This window comes from Leiobunum rupestre, chromosome 7, assembly GCF_980474605.1.
Source record: "Leiobunum rupestre chromosome 7, qqLeiRupe1.1.hap1, whole genome shotgun sequence".
NCBI lineage: Eukaryota > Metazoa > Arthropoda > Arachnida > Opiliones > Sclerosomatidae > Leiobunum > Leiobunum rupestre.
Genome location: NC_143390.1, coordinates 25,725,539 through 25,746,293, shown reverse-complemented (window position 1 = coordinate 25,746,293; position 20,755 = coordinate 25,725,539).

The window sequence follows — 20,755 nt, the reverse complement described above, 5'->3', positions numbered from 1 at the left end:
GATGGAATAATTGTTCTTGCGGTCAAGGTACTCAACAGCATTTTCCTTTGGTGCTTTTATATTGACATGTGTACAGTCCAACGCTCCAAGAACGTGTGGTAACACGCACCTACTCAAGAATGACCTCTGAAAAGGAAACCTTGAAATTTGTGTATTATACACTCTAAGAAATTGGGGTGTTGATTCAAACCGTTTTAACACTATTTGTACACTTTTTCATGAGTCGAAATTTGACACTGCTAGGGGCGTTTTATTACACAAATCAAACCCCTTATTAACACCTTCAAGATTTTTGTCTTAAAAATACGGTGTAAAAAATGAGATTTAAAACTCCTTTTCCACACTATTTAAACACCGTTTTATCATTCTTTGTTTGTGACACAAAATATTTCCAATAACCGTGTAATAACACTCCTTTAAATAGTCATTTTGCAACTTGTAAGCTTTAAATCACACCTTTAAGGTGTTAAAAGTAATCTTTAGAGGTGTAAATAAGCCATTTTAAAGAATGTAATAACACTCTTAAAGGTGTAAATTCGCACTTTAAATATAAAAATTGTACCTGGTGAGAGTTGAATCACAACTCTAGAGGTGTAAAATCAGACTTTTAAGGGTGTAAAATCAGACTTTTAAAGGTGTAAAATCAGACTTTTAAAGGTGTAAAATCCGACTTTTAAAGGTGTAAAATCCGAATTTTAAAGGTGTAAAATCAGACTTTTAAACGTGTAAAATCAGACTTTTAAAGGTGTAAAATCAAACTTTTAAAGGTGTAAAATCAGACTTTTAAAGGTGTAAAATCAGACTTTTAAAGGTGTAAAATCAGACTTTTAAAGGTGTAAAATCAGACTTTTAAAGGTGTAAAATCAGACTTTTAAAGGTGTAAAATCAGACTTTTAAAGGTGTAAAATCAGACTTTTAAAGGTGTAAAATCAGACTTTTAAAGGTGTAAAATCAGACTTTTAAAGGTGTAAAATCAGACTTTTAAAGGTGTAAAATCAGACCTTTTTGAAAGGTACATTCCACCTACAAAAACCATAAAAAATAGTGTTGCAGTTTACAGCACGACAAACCGGGCGCAGCGGTAAAATTATGCAGACAATTTACAAAAAAGTTAAGTATAACTAAAGCAACGCCACAACGAACATGCTTTGCCTAAGACGTAATTTTAACTCCGATAAAGAGCAATAATGCCCGGGTGTTTTATACCGAAAACCAAGCGCGACAAAAAGTATTCTTATCTGCTAAAAAACAGAATGGCAGAGAGATAAAATATGCATAAAAAACTACTGATTATTGATAGCTTAAGAACAAAAAATGCCTTCATCTCATTTTTCCTAAGTGATCACCCTCGATGAAAATATTACTTAAGGCGTAATGGCTGATCGTCTCGGACCAGGTCTGTTGTATAGCATTCACGGATATTGATATGCTTTGCGTGGTGAAATTCGGGGTTATGGATCATTTCATTGGCCCAGGCGTTGTAGATTTAATATTGTTATTTAACTATTAAAAATGGCGTATTAACACTTTTAAATGTGTGATTTCACTCTAACAAAAAAACGTATTAACACTTTTAAAGGTGTGATTTCACTCTAACAAAAGGGCGTATTAACACTTTTAAAGGTGTGATTTCACTCTAACAAAAGGGCGTATTAACACTTTTAAAGGTGTGATTTCACTCTAACAAAAGGACGTATTAACACTTTTAAAGGTGTGATTTCACACTAACAAAAGGGCGTATTAACACTTTTAAAGGTGTGGTTTAACTCTTAATAAAGGGCGTACTAACACTTTTAAAGGTGTGATTTCACTCTTAATAAAGGGCGTATTAACGCTTAAAAGATGCGTCATAACTGATTAAAAGTGCGTTTACATGTTATTGAATTTATTGTTTCACGAACTGTGGAGAGTGCTTAAAATCGGTTTAATTGTTTGGTTAAGGTGTTGAATCTGGGTTGGACTTATCAAATTGAGCGGAAATGGTATTAGAACGGTGTGAAATGAATCCCAATTTCTTAGAATGTTTACACCTTTAAAAAGTTGCTCCGTTTTGGAAGTGTTAAAGCGGTGTGAACGAGGTGTAACACTTTCTTAACACCTTTTAAACACCCCTATTTCTTAGAGTGTATGTTCAATAAAGTCATTTGCACGTACCTCGGTTTCTTCAGCGTACTCTGGTTGTGTGGGAAATGCACACATGTTCGGCATTTTAGCTATAATGGCTTCAGATACTCTTCCTATTGCCCTACTGACAGATGGTTGGCTCATCCCATTTTCGTAGCTACTTGCTACTACTCGTTGAAACGAACCAGAGCCATAAAACATTAAAGCAGCTAGGACTTCCTGTTCTACAGTTATCACTAACGCGCCTACATACTGCTTGTCCAATTCTAAATGAAGCCTTAATATTTCGCACAAGTTATGTACATCGTCTTTCGACATCCGATATTGCGCTAAAAACTCTATATTCGGCAGTTCGAAAGGATTTCGTCGCTGCCTCCTATAAATATCATTATCAGCTAAGCCTAATTCCGCAACAGCAGCTATAACAGCAACAGCTCCAGCCAGAGGCATTTTGGGAAATAATTGGAAAAATGGCGGAAAATAGCAAAGACTAAATAAATTTCAAACTTTTGAGTACTGTTGAGAGTCTATGGAAAACATTTCGGAAGTTGAGATTTACGTCACTCGACTCTCTCTAATCCCGCTAATCAGGTCTCTTAGTCAAGAGGGGTGAAACGCGGGGGTCGTCAGCGTGCCGCCCAATGAAAGCTCTTAATCAAGATGACGTTCAACTTACCTTAAGCGCAGAATACGGGTGGCAGACTAAGAGAGATATTACTCTGGTTTTGGTTTTGTTATTGATTATTGTTAAGGTTACTTGTATTTAATCAATTGGCTATCAGACCGAGACACACGGAGGTCCAACTGCGGGAACGTATTGTTCGATCGTAAAATTAAAGGTTTAATTCAGTTTCAAGTTATTTCTCAAGGTCATTTTCGAATGTCCTTCAAGACATGGGGATACGCACTTTTTTAATTGAAACCTAGTTTCTAATACTTACGGTTCTCGAGATAATATTTGGATGACCTTGAGGACACGGTTCAAGTACATCGACATTTTCATAGTAGGTTTTCTCCTTACGCACTCTATGCGACCTGAAAATAGATTTTGAGGTATTCGCCCTGGTTCATTTTTTAGTGGACACCCTGTAGGATCGGCACCATTTTCATGGAAATCCGTGAAGAAAAAGTCCGTTTTTTTGTCGACGATGGAGGCGGAGTATGTGGCACTTTCAGAGTCCGCAAAAGAACTTTTGTGCGAACTGCCAATAATTATAGAATTTGAATATTTCAATGTACATTTGCCTAAGCCGAATATGTATTGTGATAACGAGTCTGCGATTTGTTTCGCTAATAATTCAATTGAGAACCAAAAGAGTAAGCGATGTAATGTTTAATCTAAAATTTGTGCCTTGGAAGTCTAATATTGCCTATGTTTTTACCAAAGTGATAAACAAGAGTAATTTCTTAAAAAAAACAATGAAACTGGAGAAGATCACACGGTATAAATTTATTATTTAATTTATTTATTTAATAATAAATTTATAAATGTGATCTTCTCCAGTTTCATTGTTTTTTTAGTATACTATACCATGGTAATTAATAAGTTCAATATTTAAGAGTAATTTCATTAATTTAGTTATAATGTTGAGTTTTAATTAGCTATTGTCACTAGTCAAATGTCAAAGAAGTGGGAGTGTTAAAGTTATACTTGTAAATAAGTAATTGTTCTTTGCCATTTGAGTTTTTGATCTAGCCCTCTTGATAATTAGTTGGTGATAATAAGTAGGTGTTTCGTTGTTATCTAATAGATAAAATATAAGTCCAAGGCCGTAATGAGTTGTAACTTACTTCATATGTACTACGTCATATTTGAGATTGTGATTGTGACTTCCTGGTGGTGTAGTCGGGCCAGGGCGGGGCAGGGCAGGGCAGGGCGTCACCCCGGTGCTTTTTTCAAAGGCAGGGCCCCGCCCCGCCTTGGTTTTTCCATTTTGCCAGGGCGGGCCTTGCTTTTATTTCGTATATCATTTTTCTGGAATAAAGGGTGTGTGAATTTATGATAAATTTTGCCCGCAGAAAAATACCATAACAATTTCAAATCGTTACCTAGTTATCGAAGTTGGCTGTACCCAGGTAGCGCCCCGGTTCTTTTTATTTTAGGACTACACCACTCAGGGCCGGATTAAGACTTTATGGGGCCCTAGGCCCAAGTTAATTTTGGTGCCCCCTTTCAATAGCGAGCGAAGCGAGCTAGGCACTTCCTCAATTTATCATTGAGAAATGGAAGGAAAATTAATTTTGCTGCCAGATTTAGTATGTCGTCAGGGGCTAGACGGCAGTCCGTCCGAGAATGAGACAATCAAACGTTTTTGGTTCATAGGGGTGGACGCATTTACTAAAATTACTCCGGAAAATATTTTGTGGAAAGCAAATGATTAAAGTTTTGTACTTTTATTTTTTTCGAAACCTCTTGGTGCCCCTTGTAGGCCCAGGCCTATTCGGCCTATTGGTTAATCCGGCCCTGACACCACTGGACTTCCAACTCAGATTTTTGGCAGTCTTTACCCGGCTTCAGACAGAGCATTAAGGCTCTCGAGTTTTGCAGACAATTGTTATGTTTTAAATTATTTATTTTAAATATATATTTAATAAAAAATAACCAGTTTTGGCACATTTATTTTTACAAGCTCGCGGCCATTCTAGATATAACTTTAAGAAAACATTTAACGTGCTACAGATATGGGACTGACTCATTCATTGTTATTTACGGATGTCACATACTTCGCCAGATAAGCTCGTGTGAAACTATTATTTGGGGAACGGTTTTGAACCACTTGTTCTAGCTTTAACTCAACTAGTTTTCTAGCACGACATTTTCAGTAGCGCAAATTAGGTCAAAGTTTAAGGGCAAGCAGGCTACTTAATATAAAGTGCTACAGAAGAAGGAAAATTAATCCAGAGTATTTAGAACATGAAGCGAGTGATTGTCGAGGCTTGGAATTATTGAAGTGGCGTATTGACGTGACAGAACGAGAAGAAAAATGGCAACTGCGAGTGGTGAATATAAAATCTCAAGGTTATTGTCTGAAAAGGGGAGTTATCATGGCTGGTCAACACGGACTAAAGCGTCGTTGATAAACAATCTATTTGGGAGGCTATAGATCCAGGATTTGTAGCCACAATGTCTGACGCTGAAAGGAGAGTAGTGCTTGGATTTCGATTAATTTTTATCCATGAATAAAATAAGCTCGGCGATATTTAAATAATATTTATTTAAATCACCAATAGTTGAATAAAAATTGTAAAATGTTTTAATAATCGAAAGTGAATAAGCCTATTATTTAAATAAAACAAACAATTATTTAAATAAATGCCACTTTTATTCAAATAAATGCTTGGTTGCGTTAAAAAGTAATTAAATAAGTTAAAATGATATTCTTTTTAACAACGTTTTTTAAATAAATCTAAAAAATTGTGGATAATGAAGAAACAATTCCGAGCACTAAAGGAGACAGGAGAGTAAACGAGAAAATTTCGTTTTTTCTTTCTTTCCATGAAGATTATCGGAGGGATATTTTTGTTTGATTTTAATCTCACTCTTTTAACCTCCTACTATTAGGTTCTTTTATTTTTGGAGAGCTATTTTTAATTCTATCAAATCGGACTGAAACAATTTGATAGAACGTTATTTATTTTGAAAGTTTTTTACTATACCATCAGACTATCAAGGCCCCCTTAGTTTGAATTGGGCATAAATGCGCGTGTATTCCGCACTAGACAGGATGGATTCATGTAGCCAGTTTGGCCAGTCATTTGTCTAACGTTAAAATCCCATTCTTTTCAAACTTAGGGGTGCCTTGATAGTCTTATGACTATACTATACTATAAACCTTTTAAAATAACGGCAAAGTTTCATTTGGAAACGACTACTATAAAGTCCAGGGTGGCTGAAAATATGGTAGTCACGTGACATTGTGGAGAACCGCAGCGTCATCTATCTTAAGAAATACGAGTTATTATTCATTTTCTTTTTCTAATGGCGGTTTAAATTTTGATCAATTCATCTAAATTATATAATTATTATTATTATTTAAATCATTTTGTAATAGAAAGGTGGAAGTTAATTAGCTGTCTGCAGTATCTGGAAGGAATAATTGTTTTCTTTACCGTCGCATGGCCAACTATGAACACGAGTTACCGTATCGAAGTTGGCTCTGATATGGTAGTCACGTGATTTGGTTTTCCCATTTTAACAGGTTGGCTAAGACGAAATTTACTTTATAGTTTCTCCTATTCGCTTTTGCGAAAGGACTTTTGGTCCGACTATTAACCACGGCTTTTTGGCCATTGTGGCGATTCCACGATTTTGACGATTCTACCTGACCTCCCGTATTTATTCTTTGTCGAACCAGGCTAAGAAATTAGTGGGGCACTTTCTAGTATACCTGGGGCATCGTGGAAAATTCCCAGGTTTACACATGATATTAGCATCAATACTCTATACGCCTATATTGAAAGGTGGGTAAAAATGCCGACCCACCGTGCAAAATTTTCATTTATATGAAAGACCAAGACGATTTTAAACCAAAAACAATAAAAACAGGAAATGCACCTTCATTTAAATTTAAATATCGCGGGGTGGGTTGACATTTTTACCCACCTTTTAATATAGGTGGTATTCACGAGATGATGGCGGCCATTGCTCTAAGGTAGATAGTTATGGGGGAAAGGGGGATGACACTAGCCTTCCACTACAGTAATGATGACGCCACGAGAATACACCCTATAGGCGTATACCAAGGTTCGTAAAAGAAAAGGCACTATACAAAAGAAAATATTCGCGCACTTTCTACGAGGGAAAATACCCTAGATACAAAGAGTATAAGTCTACGTAACCTAGAGATATAATGACGGTCGAAAGCAGTAAAGGAAGTTGTAGCAACCGGGGGGGGGGGAAAGCACTCAGTGAATTTGCACTTCAAATTTCGGTACCGCAGCGCCACTACGGCAGTATTTAGTACAATAAATAATAAAACCGGAGAAAAATGGCAGTTACGGTGTTGCGGAGGTGCTAAATTTGGCATTTTGGATATTTAATTGTCTAATATCTGTCAATTCAAAGAAGTGACAGTAATTGGTTACTGTTTCGTGATTTTTGTAGTTAGAATTTGTGGATTCGTTGTTTCGGTGTTTATTTTCAAAAAGTGAAGAATAAGGCGTTTGTTCTCTAACGTTGCCAAGTCCTAAAGGAGTAAAGGTAACCAATTCCTTAAGGAATTTTCAAGAATGTTGAACTAAATCAAAATTATTGCCACTTAAAACTGCCGTAGTGGCGCTGCGGTACCGAAATTTGAAGTGCAAATTCACTGAGTGACTTCCCCCCCGGTTGCTACAACTTCCTTTACTGCTTTCGACCGTCATTATATCTCTAGGTTACGTAGTTTTTATACTCTTTGCTAGATATATACAATGGAAAAATATATTATTTTAAAGAACTACAATTTTACAATTTTAGGTTTAAAAGTTTTTATTTTCGTTTAAGCTTAAAGGGTTCCATCAGCCTCGTAATGGGAGAAACTCCCCCCTCCCCTACCAGTCCGGATTTTGATTTCGATTACCGTCACTAGAGGGCCAGTCTGTTTTAAAAGTTTCGGTTTTAAGTATGTCGAGCAATGAAATTAATGGTAATAATAAATGCATGATCAACGAAAAGAAAATCGATCAGACAATTCGTTGAACAATAAAAACTTTCCATATTAATTCTAATTAAATTCCAATAAAAGCAAACTAGGCCAAGGTGACAAAAACTCCGTCCGTCGCGACCGATATCGAAATCCGAATTTCCGCGAAATGACCACGTGTTTTGTAAAGTTTCGTATTACCAAAATTTTGTCTCCTTCCGCGTTAAAAAATAATGCTATTTCAAACCCTAATGTCATCCCCTTACGAGGCTGATTATCTAGATTTTATTTATACACTTAATTTTAATTGGTTTTTGATTTAACAAACATTTAATGTTTATTTTAATAGACCCATAACAAAAGAGGGGCCGCAGACGAGGCTTAAGTGAGACCTCTGGACGGAACATCCTGTTTGTGACGTTTTGAACCACGTGACCGCCATTGAAATATACAGGCGGAAGTAAGGAAACGGATGTTCCGTCCAAATGCTGAGTTGCCAGGTAAAAATGTTAATTTTCGGCCCCCCAACTTTCATCATGAGTCTATTAGGATATATACAAATATACGACATTACAGGCATTATTTTACATATACCTCATAGTAGACGATAATTATTTGGGTGATATTGCCCTAAAGGCTAAAGAAGCAGGGTGTACTGCAATTGTTAAGATATTTATTTCATATCAATAAGAAAAAGGAGAAAGAGTACAATCCTATTTGGGTAGAACTGTTGGATTAGCAACATGTGGCTATACTTTCAAAATCCTAAGGAAATCGTATTTAAACTTGAAACACGAAGTAAATAACATCACAATACAAATATCGAAAGTCAAAATTTATGCCAGAGATATTGGCAGATTTCCGAGGATAGCCAGAGTTCCTACACAGTACTGATGAGCCCCAAAAGGGCGAAACCGGTCTACTGTTGGAATCTCTGGCCAAAATTTTGACTTTCGATATAAATATCTTAACGTTGGAATTCAACGGAAGCCCGAGCGTAAAAGATGTATGCTGAATAGCAACCGCCATGCAATCATTGGTGAAGAATTTCACTATAAATTGCAATGGACTGCTCACATATAGGGCACTCTGAATGTTTATTATCACAATACAAATCGTCAAGTAGTGTAAATATATCCCTTACAAATAAAAGTCATAGAATTCTATGGACAAAAAGGCAGTTAATTCATTAGATATCTATAGATACACTTATGGCCCAATCCTCTATGTTGATTTCTATTGATATTCTATAAGATATTTTCTATAGCCTCTATAGAGAAAACCTAGAATACCCTTTAGAATTCTACAAAACTCTACATATTATAACACAAAACTGGTTCTTTAGAAAGATCTATAGATAAGGAAACCTAAAAATTTCTATAGAAATATATAGACTCTATAGCACTACCTTCAACCCCTTTCAAGCTCTATATGATTCTATAAAGTTTTTTCAAAAGGGAGGATAGATGAGAAGGAAGAAATACAAGCAAAACAACGCGAAGAAGAATTACGGTCAAAGTACGAGCCAGTATGTTAAATGCTTTTGTTGCGGAAAACTCGGTCATATAGCGAAGGACTGCCCGGATATAAAAGAAGATAAACATGACGAAAACCGAAATAATAGGAAGAAAAACGTCAGAAACACCTTGCTAAGAAGGCGACTACACTGGATGAGCACAAAGTACTTTGTTCAGGCAACCGGAAGTCGAACGACTCGGACAGAAATACTTGGTTTCTCGATAGTGGGGCGACGGACCACGTATTGTCAGAAAAATACAAAATGACGCATTTCTGCGAGTTTAAGTCTAGTGTGGCTAATAATGACTCGATAAAAGTAGAAGGGAAAGACGCCATGGAATTCAAACCAAAGTCCCAGACGGTTGTATATATCATCAGGCTAGAAGAAGTTTTGTACGTTCCTGAATTAGACGGAAATTCAACGCCTGTTGGACGAATAGAAGAAATGGGTTATTCTATAGAATTCAAAGACGAAATGGCCATAGTAAAGGAGAAAGACGAAGTAATACTAACTGCAAGGAGAGTAGGTAAACTGTACCAGGGACGGTTCACACTTTTGGAGGCCCTGTGCAAAGTATAATTTGGAGCCCCTAAAACAATTCAGGCCTTACTTTTTGACTTAAAATAATAATTAAAAAAATTGGAAAACACATTTATTTCGAGGACATGTGGTCCCAAACATCGGGGGCCCCTATGCCATGGCACACGTAGAACCTGCCTTAATACAGTCCTGAACTGTACAGAATAGAAGAAGATGTTGCACCGTCCAGGCCCCGATAAAATATACATTACGGGCCCCAAAGAGTGCCGTTAATACTGACCCGAATCCATCCCTCTAGTTGGAATGCTTATCCTGGCGTATCGCGTATGGTAAGTTCACTCTGACGGCTTTGGCCCCGCCTACGAGAAAAAAATCCCCTTTGCGCGCGCTCCCCTCTCACGTCGTTGTTTGTAAGTTAACATAGTGACGTCAAAAAAACCGTCAGCCACATCGAGACGAAAATCTGCCGCGATAACCATTCCAAGTAGAGGTATGGATTCCTAATACTGGAGATAGTGATGCTTTTTCGTAGAGAAACCCGGGATAAGTACAGTGGCGTAGCCGGGGGGGGGGCATGTGCCCCCCCCCCGGCTACGAAACGTATGGTCGTACGTACAAATATTTTTATTTCTTTAATTTTTTTTCAATGGTGTGCCCCTCCCGAAACAAAATCCTGGCTACGCCACTGGATAAGTATAAGCCATTTGATCAAAACCCGGTCCCCTCGAATGCCAATAATAACCTTCAAAGGGATAGGTTATTCGATAGCACCTTATGTAACAAAAAATATATAAATGGTAACTAAAGTAGCAAACCGATATATCAAATCATAATTATATAATATTGTTACATAAGTGTGACACTTCCTATTCTTCACAAGCAAAAATTTTACAAGACAGACTGCATACGGGCTTCATCGCCGTTTTGCGTCCGCTTGCTCCCGCGTCACACGTAGCCTTTGACAGCGCCTAGGGGGAGATTTTGTTTTTGTGATGACGTCACTCCGTTGCTAGCTCTCAGTAAAATATTACCCAAAGTGACCAACTTATGGAACAATATTATAGACTTATGATCAAACGTATTGTAAAATTAATAAATACAAAATGAAAGCTTATTATCAAACGTATAGTAAAATTGATAACTACAATACGAAACAAATATTAACGAGGATTAAAGAGAGCGTATACGAAATGTAAACCAAATATCTTTCATCCAAGGTAATAACTACGATAACTAAAAATATCGCGGCGTTATATTTAGCCTTTACTTATGTCCTACGTCTTGTCACGTCAATCTGGAAACGTGGGTTAACACATCCTAAAGGATCACTTCTTAGAAACCGAGGGGTAAGACACTCTGCGAACTCGGTGTACACTGCCGTACCATTGACAGTGCTAAATGGAACTCGCGAACTCTTGAAAATATGTACCTTTAACAGTGCTAAATGCACGAACTCGGTGTACAGATTATCTGAGACTGTCTTACCCCTCGTTAGAAACAACAAACCCGCTAGAAATATATTTCGATTCAGAAATATCGCCTTCTTATATTTTTTAATAGGAGGATGTACGTATGGTAAAAGCCCAAATTATCGAACGCCATTTGATCGACAAGTGTCCAAATGATCGAACGCCATTTGATCGACAAGTGTTCAAATGATCGAACGCCAGTTGATCGACACTTTTTCAGTTTTTTTCGTGTTATTTTTTATATTGCCTCATTAGAACTGCAAGCTAAAGAGTTTGCTTGAAAACCATTACAATTTAAAGCCCAATTGGCTGTACTAGTTGACTGTACTAGTTACGATGTCATTAGGTACGATTCCAGGTGAAATTTTAGTATATTGGTTCTGCTCAAATAATAAGGTGTTCCTAGGTGTTCCTAGGTGTTAGGTTAAGTTTAGGTAAGGTTAGGTCAAGGTTAGGTGTAGGTAAGGTTTAGGTTAGATTAAGGTTAGGTTAAGGTTCGGTTAGGTTAGGTCAGATTAAGATGGGCTGAGGTTAGGGTTAGGTTAGGTTAGGTTAAAGTTAGGTTAGGTAAGATTAGGTTAAGGTTGGTTTAAGGTTGGGTCAGGTTAGGCTTAAATCATGTTCTGCAACAATGTTGATTGTAGATATGACTATCAATCTTAGCCGAAAGGCCGATAGAAACTATTAACCACCACGGAAATGATTCTTATATGCATAACAAATCATGCTATAGAACGATAAAGCACTATTATCTTCAGACCGGTAGATTAAATTTCGACGTCACCTGATAATTTAGTATTTCCAATATTTCCAATATTTTTTCCTAAATAAGACACTAATTGCATAAAAAAGTTGTTTGAAAGTTTCACGATAAAATCCCCAAAAAGCGCACAATTTAAAAAAAAAATGGCGTTCGATCATTTGGCCCCACCGTTTTGAAATTTTTATTTTTTGAACTATAGGTGGTAGACGAAAATTTTCCATCAACAAGTTGTAGAGCGTACTCGAAAACCTTTAATGAAATTGGTTTGGTCAAAAACGGTCAATTTTTCATCGAAATAATACGTCATGAAAAAAACAAGTTGGTACTACTCAAAAAGGTTTACGTCTCATGTCTCATGAAAAAGAAACCTATCTAATTTAAAATGATCGCATGTTTGTAAAGATAAAAAATTGACTGTTTTTTAAGCCTAATCATTATAAATAATTTTTGAGAGAAAATACAATTTACATAGTAGAATTCCAGAATTCACGCGTCCTTTTTTAAATGATGTTCAATAATTCCACCGTCCACTGCAATACAAATCCGTGCGCGATGAAGCATATTTTGAAACGAAGCACGGACTATCTCGGGAGTTACGAGTTGGCACGCTGAACGCTGCGATGATTCTCTGCCGTAGATCTTCTTCGTTAGTGACAGGCGTTTTATACACTTCCTCCTTGACGAATCCCCACAGGAAAAAGTCCGGCGGTGCGAAATCTGGGGACCTCGGAGGCCATCGTACTGGACCGTTCTTGCCTATCCATCGCCCAGGGAACTCGTTGTTAAGGTACTGCACGACGTGTCTTTCTTGGTGGGCAGGTGCACCGTCATGCTGGAACCAAAGGCGTGGGGCGTCGACTAATGGCACATCTTCCAACTCGTCTACGACTTCATTTTGTAGAAAGGCCAAGTAGTTCTGCCCATTAAGTCGACGCAGAAGAAAAAATGGCTAAATAACGCGATCTCCCGGACTAGACGTTTAAACGGAATTGTACCTGATTGTGGTGAGGAAATCCCCAGTGCGGATTTTCATCACTCCGCGTGTGGTTATTTTGGCTGTTAAACGGGGCATCTCTCCCAAAGGAGCACTCGTCGGACACAAGAATCAAATGGAGGACATCTTCCGTTTCCGTCGGCCATAGTACCAAACCAGTTACAGAAATCCAGCCGAAGTCGCTGATCACCATCGTAAAGTGCTTGGTGGAGCGTGGCACGAAATGGGTGATAGTTATGACGGTCAAGGACACTCCAAACGTAGTATACTTTGAAAAGTTCAAATCGGAGCAGGCCATTCCTACGCTTGCTCGAAGGTAGGCGACAAAGTAGGTCTTCCATGTTGATGTTGTCATGGCCAGGTCCGCGGAATCTGTGATTCAAGTTGCCTTCGTTTTCAAAATCACGGACAGTACGGAGAACAGTGTGGTGATTTGGACGACTGTCAGGATATACATTCCCACTGTCCCTATCTAGTGGTGTGATGGGGTCACTGGAGCCTGTGGGGGGCTCCATACCCGGCTCTCAAGGTCATGTGATCGGGGCGCTGGGTCACTGGAACCTCATGGGTGTTCCACACTCGTCATTCTGTGACCTACTAAGGAGGGTAGTTTGCAGTGGAAGAGGAAGCCACTCTAGTCCTCAGCTGTGCGAGGGTGGGTCTCGGGCAGCCCATGGTGTCGCCTTTTGTTGGGCCGTGATGAGGGCGTTTGTTTGCTATATGTGAGGCGGTCAAAATGGCTGTCTCACTGGCCGAACGTTGTTTCGCAAAGCGCACTTTTGTCCAGGGCTGGTTGTTTAAGGTGGCCGCTGTAGTGCTTAAGGCGGAGCAGCGGGGTACAAATACATATACTTATGTCAGGATATACAACATTTGAAATAATAGACTCACTTCACGTGCATTTCGTCGACCATCCTGGACCGCTGTTCACAGGTATAACGAGGCATCTTTTTATTTTACTGGAGTACGTTCAGAGAATGATTTTAAAACGAAGCTGTGTCTCTTTAAATACTAAAATGGAGCCACACTTTAAGCGACAGAGTAGTGCAAAAAAAACACGTGGGAAATTCAGTTGGCATAAATTAGACGGTTTCGTGGACTTCGTGCAACATTCTTGCCCCAAATAAGACGCGTGAATTCTGGAATTCCACTATGTAAATTGTATTATCTCTAAAAAATTATTTAAAATGATTTGGCTTACAAAACAGTCCCTTTTTTTTTATCTTTACGAACATACGATCATTTCAAAATAGATATATAGGTTTCTCTAACTTTCTTTTTCATGAGACGTAAACCTTTTTGGGTAGTACCAACTTGTTTTTTTTCATGACGTAATATTTCAATGAAAAATTGTCCGTTTTTGACCAAACAATTTTCATTAAAGGTTTTCGAGTACGCTCTACAACTTGTTGATTGAAAATTTTCGTCTACCACCTATCGTTCAAAAAATAAAAATTTCAAAACTGTGAGAAATTTCACGATTTTTCTGAAAATTCCAAAAGAAAAGGGTCCTCCCCGAGAGAGTATATCCGGATGATTTCACATTTCTAGCTACTATAGTTTTTGAGAAAAACGCCTGGGCCGATCAAATTAAGACACCCTGTATAGGACATAATTTGTAACACGCATATTTAGTGCGAGGAAAAAACAGTTCTTCAGGGAGGTAACCGGAAGAAAGTTGCTTAGCACAGAGGATTCATAGCCTTGTTGGAGAACGATCGCAGTTTTCCAAAAATAAAGGTAGAGCGCGGCTCTCCAATTACTTTACAAATCCTTCGGCCCATGTCATGGATGAAGGCCAAACCAGAGCGCCCGAAAGTAGCAACCAAATTCAATGACCATGGCTTTAAACCTATAACGGTTCAACAGAGCGCCAATTTTTTGGTTTTCTGCTTCCATGTGTAGAGGCCCAAAAATTGTTTAACGACCTTTTTTGGACGATAATTAGGTGTTACATTTTTAATTAAAATAAATGAGCAGCACCGGTTAATCCCAACGTTGACATGAGCCTAGTGAACGTGGGGTGGCGGAGTTGTTAGCAATTTCGCCTCGCAGCAAGAGTAGCTAGCCTTTAAACACGGAAACGCAGTGTTGTGTACTAATTTCATTGGACGAGCCTTTACACTGAACGTTTTACGGGCGGGGGGAAGACAATTTCCGAACTTTCCCCTTCCGACGACAGCAGGCGCTAAGCCGTCTAACCAATGAAAAATGTACGCAAGAAAATTCAAGACTTTTGACGGGTTGCGTTCTCCTTGTGTGGGATGCTGTGTTTGTTGCTCCTAGGTGGCACTGGGTGAAAACTCGGAACCACTCCTTCTGCGTTGAGTTTGCAAGTTGTCTCCCCACTGGCTAAAGGGGTTTCCCCCTTTCCATAAAAACTTATGATGTTAACAGTAATAGTAAGTGGAGGGAGCTGTTGGCTCGCGTGGCATGCAGTGCTTGCCATCACCCTCCTACGCATTGTAACCCGGCCACCTGTTTAAAGGCATTAAGAAGTCGCTAGATAACTTGGGCCTAAGGTGGACAGTGCCAAGGGTATTAGCCTGATTATTATGGTTATTCTTATTATTATTATAATAAAACAATAAAATAGTACTACATATTGCATCCATGAAGGGTGAAACCGAACAGACAACGTACGATGTTTACACAAGAGTCAAAGAATTTAGAACCAGAATTATCGTTAAATAGGCCCGTCTTCTTACGTTAAAGGTGCCTCTATTTGGGGGAGGGGATAAATCAAGTTTTTGCAAAGACGAACTGGCAAAGCTTCTCCGAGTATTTTCAAGTTGAAAGTACCAATGAGTTTTCCGAAATCATCTTTCAGATTCCGATACCGGAAAATCACGCTTAAGATTGTGAAATCGTGATTGAAATCTCAGCGGGATAATGCAAATTTTGATTAAAAAATTGACTTGTTAAAAATAAATGACCTTTAAGAAGCTACTTGAGGTAGCCGTAGTCGAAAACAAATCTCGGGTTAAAATAAAAAAAATGGATCAGTGGAGAATAGAACAGTAGCGTCGCTAAGGGTGGGCTGAAGTGGGCTTTAGCCCCCCTGCATTTCTGAGAGGGGCCACATATTTATATTAAAAAGGCCACATGTTTATAATTAAGAGGCCACATATTTAAATTTAAGAATTTTCTTTATCTCTAGAAATTTGTTTTATTGCCAAGAAACGTTTTTCTGGAAAAAAAGATAGTACGGAGCGGAAATTGAGAGAAAGTTGAAGAGAAAAGGGCTTAAGGGAATTTAAGGAAATATCCCAGGCATGCACGTGTCCCCTCCAGGCCGGATACAAGGTCAGTAGGGGCTCCAGAGAACGGGACGAGAGCCGCAACAATGAAACGACCTTGCTATTCTCGCTTCCTGGAAAATCTGGGGTTTTTTCGATTTCACCATTTTTGCGAAATATGGTCAATCCAAGGTTCCCGGTAAGGGCCACAAAATTCTTAGGGGCCACCAAATAATTAGCTCACCATTGAAGAAACATTAGCGCCGCTACTGGAATAGAACCCGTAGAGAATCGAACCCGGGACCAAATCTAGAAAGGCGGGAGCTCAAACAGCTCGGCTGCACCAATTGCCATTAACCGTATTTGTGAAATATATTCCCAAATAATATATCCCCTGTTCGAGACCTAGGAAACTGGATAGACACCAACCTGAATTATAGTTATCACACTACCAAGGTCATGAAAAAGATCTACTCCCTCACGGACCTCACCAGACGGAACTTCTTCTTTCGGTCCTCACGACTTATCCCCACCCTGTATACGTCACTGGCTCTGCCCCACATAAACTTCGTTTCAGAAGTGTGGAGGTCACCTCTACTTGGTGACCAAGATAGCCTTTAGAGGTCGGGGACGGTTAATCATTATCCATGGTTAAATTGATTTTTTTCGGGAAAAAAATGTAAACAAAGAAATTTACCGGTTAATATTTTGGAAAATGATTAAAAAACAAGTATTATTCGTAAAATTTGAGCTTTTTATCGAAAAAAACGTCGTTTTTCCGTTTAATTTTACAAATTTATCTAAAAATTAATCGAATAATACAGAAATATAAATTACTTGATCAAAACGTTTTACGAATAATTTTGAGAGCTTTATCTATTGAATAAAAGTTAACCATCCCCGACCTCTAATAGCCTTAGATAGAGCGCGCAATCGTTTTACCAAACTGACTCGTAGCCTAGAACACTTATCCCACGATGACCGCGACACCACACTACAAATCAACTCCCCTCAACTCAGACATGTGAATGATATCTTACACCTCTGGAGTATGTGGAAAGGCACCTCATCCGTCGACCCCAACTCTTTCTTTCGATTTGACTCCCTACATCGCACTCGAGGACACGACGCCAAAATCTTTAAACCTAGGACCAAGATATCCCTGCGCAAATGGCATTTTTCCCACCGAACAATCGAATTATGGGCTTTCCTACCTGTTGTACCACTCGCCATACTCTCCGTCTCTCTGTTCGAGAGATGGTGCGATCTAAACTTGACCAACTTGCCTAACTTTGTATCTTTACTCACCCCTTTTTGCATTACTACCGAAAAACATAAGGACTGTGTTCTCTGTTTTGCTTTAGTCTTCTACGGCCTTTCTTTCATTTGCCATACCGCATTTATCTTTCTTCTTATTTAGTTCTATTTTTTTTAACTGTAACCGATTTCTTGATTAATAAATAAATAACTCGAGAAGCTGATAAACTGCATGATTTTTGTCCGCTAAGCAAAGGAAAATCCTGCAGTTTATCAGCTTCTCGCGATAACGCTCTATGTAAAGAGAACAAGCTCGCCAAGAAGGCGATAATATTATTTCGTGCCCGTATTCCATTTAAACAGGTAGCATAAAATCAGAAATTTGTAATAAACCTCAAATTTGAGTGAAATATTACTTGTGACAATACACGGCTTCATAAGTAAGTGCCACACTTATTTATTACTTCTGGACATACACGGCTTCGACAAGTAAGTGCCACACTTATTTATTACTTCTGGACATACACGGCTTCGACAAGTAAGTGCCACACTTATTTATTACTTCTGGACATACACGGCTTCGACAAGTAAGTGCCACACTTATTTATTACTTCTGGACATACACGGCTTCGACAAGTAAGTGCCACACTTATTTATTACTTCAGGACATACACGGCTTCGACAAGTAAGTGCCACACTTATTTATTACTTCTGGACATACACGGCTTCGACAAGTAAGTGCCACACTTATTTATTACTTCTGGACATACACGGCTTCGAGAAGTAAGTGCCACACTTATTTATTACTTCTGGACATACACGGCTTCGACAAGTAAGTGCCACACTTATTTATTACTTCTGGACATACATGGCTTCGACAAGTAAGTGCCACACTTATTTATTACTTCTGGACATACACGGCTTCGACAAGTAAGTGCCACACTTATTTATTACTTCTGGACATACACGGCTTCGACATGTCACACTTATTTATGACTTTTGAATAATTATCAACAAACTTATTATATATTGTAACTGAGCTAGTTGCTTCCCAGAGTTCTCCTCCGAGATAATCAGATATACTGTAATTCTGGCCTTGAATTGGACGCAGTAGTTCTTCTGGCTGAGCATTGGACCGTGAATGTGTTTCTAATGCAACTGGTTCCCCTGAACTAAATGCAACTAGCCCCGAAGTAGATTAATTTCCAGAATAATTTTAAGGATCCCGCAAACTCAAAATTGGGAAACTAGCCCAAAATCTCGCCCAAACAAAAATTGTTCTCTCTTCGATACAGCCCAATTTAGACCTTTCTATAAAATACTACTTTATTTGATTATTTACTTTTGTGTATAGAGAGGCAGAAGGTTTGGCCCGAGTTGTCATGAACCAGGGAGGCTCAAAAAGGATTATCTGGCAAACCTGCCAACCTAGTTGTCTGGATAAATAGTGGATTTTTGATCAAACTCCTACTCATTTAACGGTTATAGTTTTATACAAACCATTATAAATAGTTAATTAACTATATCTCATTGATTTTGTAAATAGTTCAGTTATAGACGTACTATATTTTGAAATATACTATCTTCACGTAGGCTACTTTAGCTATATTTTGAAAATAGAGTTTATGGGTGACGCTATAGAAAATACCAATCAATTAGGAATGAGCATAAGCAAAAAATTTTAAACCAAAGAATAAATAAGTTTGCCAGTCCTTCTGAAGTAGCGCTATAATGTTGTCTTTGTGAAAGTGTTAGGCCTGTTTAGCTAGGAATTTATAGAAAGGTGTATTCCAGCCCAAGGAATTCGCTGTTACCTGAAGATTAAAGCAATGAACTACGAAGGCACTTTAGCCTTTGGTAATGGTATCAGGGAAGAAATATAGCCTTTTGAACGATAATTTAAAAAAAAATAAAGAAACTTAAAACAGTAAGAATATGTATCGTCGTACACAATAGCGTATTATGAACCATAAATTTTACATAATTTTAAAAATTATGATAGAAGTAAACATCGTTTATTTGTCGTCTTACATTGCCCAAATCTTTTTTTTTTTCGCAATAGCGTTCCCAAAATAGCCCCATTTTGGCAGGAAACTGCACATCTGGCAACACTGAATGCGGTGTCTAAATCCCTCTTTCAATACCAGGTACACCGGGCTATAAATTCTAACACACTGCCCTCACCCCCGCATAGGGGGGGGGGGGTATAAAATAAAAAGCTAATTTTCGGTTCTAAATTCAATTCGCCGGGAGTAGTGGCGTACTCCTGTAATCCCAAGCGTCTGGGAGGCAGAGTTTGTGGATGGCCGTTTGAGGAAGACCAATCCCCCAACGGGTGGTCGGGATACTTCCGCCACGGGTGTCCCCACCCCTGTCCCCACGTATCCCCCCGTTGGCGTGGCCGTTACACATATCTCGCCCTGATTAATCAGATGGACGAGAGGACTGAATTGTCCCTCACGTCACAATCGACTAAAAAAAATAAATAAAAAAAAAATTAATTCACGATAAACGTCTAAAATATATCCATGTACTTATAATTATATTAGCATTTATTTTCTAGCTGAGACCTCGCCCAAAACAACCCAAGCAACTATAAAATTATGGTTAGGTTTCTGTCTGTAAAACAATAGAAAATAGACTTAATTTTGTATGTCGTTTAATAATTTTAAGTTTTGGGGTGTTATAAATTTTGAATTGCGTTCGAGTACTTCTTGCGTAATTTAGAGGTGGAGTTTATCCAAAGGTTACCAGGGTTGTAATGGGACTTTCCAATTGTTTCTTCTTTCTTACGAGGGAGGGGGCACTTTCGAAACACGGGAAAAGCCTTTGACCAGCCGTTAGAGGCGCCACTAGTAGCACTGCTGAAGCACGGGGAAATTTTGACCAGCGTGTAGCCATTGAACACGCCAGTCTATTTAGCGAAGCGTTTATATAGTCTTTGCCTCTTTGGTTACGAGGGAGGGGGGTGTCTTCCGTAAAGAACGCGTTGAGGTTATTTTCCCTTTAAAGCAACTGTAGGCTGTATCATTGCCACCTGCATTATGTTAAGGCCCTTGTTTTTAGAGATGGCAATGAATCTATCCGGTTCTTTGCAAAAATGACTTTACTGGAGAATGTGGCGCCATCTATTAATGGTAAAGGAAGCTAAACTTCAAAATAGCGAAACAATAACGTCGCCAGACAGCCATTGTTGAGAATTATAATTAGACAACTTATACTCTAT